This window comes from Vigna radiata, chromosome 6 (assembly GCF_000741045.1).
Source record: "Vigna radiata var. radiata cultivar VC1973A chromosome 6, Vradiata_ver6, whole genome shotgun sequence".
Lineage (NCBI taxonomy): Eukaryota > Viridiplantae > Streptophyta > Magnoliopsida > Fabales > Fabaceae > Vigna > Vigna radiata.
The window spans coordinates 18,320,838-18,324,398 of NC_028356.1; positions in this window are offsets into that span (position 1 = coordinate 18,320,838).

Consider the following 3,561-nt stretch of genomic DNA (forward strand, 5'->3'; position numbering starts at 1 on the left):
GTCTTAAACTTCTTTTCTTAATGCGGGTGAACTTGTTGGGTTGCCAAGGGATTGGGATTTTACAAGTGAACCTAGGCTTTCTCACCAAGGGATTGGGTTTAAGTAACTTAGCTAGTTGACAAGAACAAGTTAATGAAGAAGAGTGGTTGTGTGCATTTGCATATGATTGTATAAGTTGAAATCATTCTCCAACATATTCATTTCACATATTCGTTAATCATCTCATTTTCACGTATTTTGGCCCCAAGTAGTTCAAACCGTTAATTATGCATGACTTTTACTTTCATTGCACAATTTCACACTAAAATGGAATCATTCTTTAGCTTAAATTAATTAGCAATTATACGATTGTAAAGTAGTGATTGAGTCTCTTGGAAAACGATATCCGGTCTTACCGGTTTACTACTTGAGCGATTTGGTACGCTTGCCAAAGTCTCAACACTTACCCGTTTATATTACTTGGTAACGATCTGGTACACTTGCCAGGGGCTTAACAATGCTAAACTGTTTGCACATTGTCTCTATTGAATATGTGTTGTTATTTTACATGGATGTTCCTATGATTAAATATGTTTTATATATTTGGAACATGCTTGTGTTGAAATGTGTGTTAAAATGTTTTTGATTACTGTTACACTTTTATGAAGTTATATTTGTTGTAATAAAGGTTCAGTTCAGTCGACTACACTAGTAATGGAGTCGATTAAGCTAAAATCTTTGTACAGATTTTGTACACGTGTACTTGATGAGATTTTGAGATGAAAAGGATTTCAAAGTGTTTTTTCATGAGTCAGTCGACAGGTTGGATCACTTATTTTACTGTATTACTGTTGTATTTGGAATTCTGTTTTGATTACTTGCTCCAATGGCTATATTTTCAAAAGTTAGTTAGGATTAACTAACTGGGTGAACTGTCATAAATGTGTGTTAATTTTTTTGATTGAGGAGTCTGTGTGTTGACTGTTTGTTATAATTGATTTAATACAGTCGATTCTATTAGTAGGTCATTCAACTGAGACTGACAGGAAAACTATAAATAGAAACAGAACACGATTTGTTCTGAGACTTTTGTGATCTAACATTTTCATTGTCCTATTTCAGAGAAAGCTCTCAGCTTCAGAAGCTCCAAGAATTCTCCAAGAAGACGGTGGTGATCTTTCTTGAGAGAGATTCAGATTGAGGAGTCATTTGCGCTTACTGCTTAATCAACATCAACACATAGAAGGTGCTTCTGGTTTGAACTTGAAGGCTTGACATCATGTGAAGACTGTTGCATTTGACTGAAGGCTTGGCAACCTGTGAAGTGTGCCGTGATAGGCTTGGCAACCTGTGAAGCATGTTGTGATAGGCTTGGCATCCTGTGACGAGTGCTGGTGACACGTTGAGGATTGTTCAACATGCGTGCAGATTGCAGGAGAGGGGAATCTTGCTACAATTCTGGTTTTTGTGTGCAGCTATATTTGGTTTTGGGTTAGAGGGAGACTTATATTTTTGCGTGGTGCTTCCATAAATTCCTTATTGTAAAAACTGTAACCATTATAGTGCATTTGCTTCCAAGGATGGAAGGACACTGGATGTAGGTAGTGTTGGCCGAACCAGTATAAAAATCAGTGTTTGATTTTTCTATCCCTGCACTCTTTTAATTCAGTCGACTATATCTGTCTACCAGTCAACTACGTTTTTCCGATGCATTACATTTTTCAATAACTTGCATTTCAAGGAAAGATCAAAAGCTTTGAACTTTCATACCAAGATTGCGAAAAGATTTTAAATTTGAACTAACACCAATTCACCCCCCCCCCTCTTGGTGTAAAACGAAGCCAACCTATTTCCTAACAACACGTTGAGGATTGTTCGACGTGGGTGCAAATTACAAAAGAGGAGATTCTTGCTACAATTCTGGTTTTGTGTGTGCAACTATATTTGGTTTTGGGTTAGAGAGGAGATTTATATTTTTGCGTGGTGCTTCTATAAATTCCTTGTTGTAAAAACCGCAACCATTATAGTGCATTTGCTTCCTGAGTTGGAAGGACACTGGATGTAGGCATTATTGGTCGAACCAGTATAAAAACCAGTGTTTGATTTTCTCTATCCTTGCACTCTTTATCTCCAGTCGACTATATTTGTTTAGCAGTCAACTACGTTTTTCTACTGCATTGAATTTTCATTACTTGCATTTCAAGAAAAGATCAAAAGCTTTGAATTTTCATACCAAGATTGCGAAAAGATTTTGATTTTGAACTAACACCAATTCACCCCCCCCTCTTGGTGTAAAACGAATCCTACCTGTTTCCTAACACCTTGTGCCTGCTCTTGAGGCCAAGCCATAGCACTATGGAACTCTTCCATAGTGTTGAGATTGTTGACAACACAAACTCTATATCAGTCTAGTTTTTTATGATGACAACACTATGCTTAATAACAGTACATATATTGTTGTATTACATGTTCTTATTCTGAACTGATTGTTATATTCCTGAACATGTTTTGATGTACTGTGGTGTATGTTCCTAAGTTAATTGTCTGATATATTTGTGGAACATGCTTATATGATTATGTGCAATGTGAACTGCTTTATCAAAAATACTTTACTGCACATTTTGGAAAGTGAAAAATCACAAGCACTTTTATAAACTTATAATTGTGTGACAAAGTTCTAGTCCAGTCGAATACATCTGTAATGGATTCGACTATTCTAAAACCTTTGCACAGATTTTGAGAATCAGTGCTCTATGATGTTTTGGATTGAAAAGAATTTCAAAATGTTTTTCCATGTGTCAATCGACTTTGTCCAGAGTACATTCGACTGTATTATTGATCTGTTTTGGAATTTTGTTATGCTTACTCGCTTCAACGACTATATTTTTTAAAAGTTAGTTAAGCATTGATGACTTGGTCAACTGTATTAAATGTGTGTTGATTTTCCTTGACTGAGAACTACTAAGTTGACTTTCTGTTATAACTGTATTAATACATTCGACTGTATTAGTAGTGAATTCGACTGAGAAACAATCTGACTGAGAGAAATCTATAAATTGGCTGAACACAATTTGTTCAGTGACTTTTGACGCTCTAACATTTTCATTTCTTGTTTCAGATTAAATTCTTTGTGTTAACAGCTCCAAGAATTCTCCAAGAAGTTTGTGGTGATCTATCTTGAGAGAGATTCAAAGGGAGAAGGCTTATGTGTTGACTGTCTGATCAGATACTGCACAAAGAAGGTGCTTCTTGATTGATCATTGAAGGCATGGCATCCTGTGAAGACTGCTGCGTTGTTTGAACGTTTGGCATCCTATGAAGAGTGTTGGAATTGACTTGTTGTGATATAGGGGTTACAGGTGGAGGATTGTTCGACGTGGATTCAGATTATAGAAGAGGGGATTCTTGCTGCAAGTTTAATTTTGTTTATTGTAGCTATATTTTGGTTTTAGGTTAGAGAGGAGATTTATATTATTGACGTGAGGTCTTCTATAAATTCCCTGTTGTAACAACTGCAACCTATATAGTGCATTTGCTTCCTATGTTGGAAGGACACTGGATGTAGGCATTGTTGGCCGAACC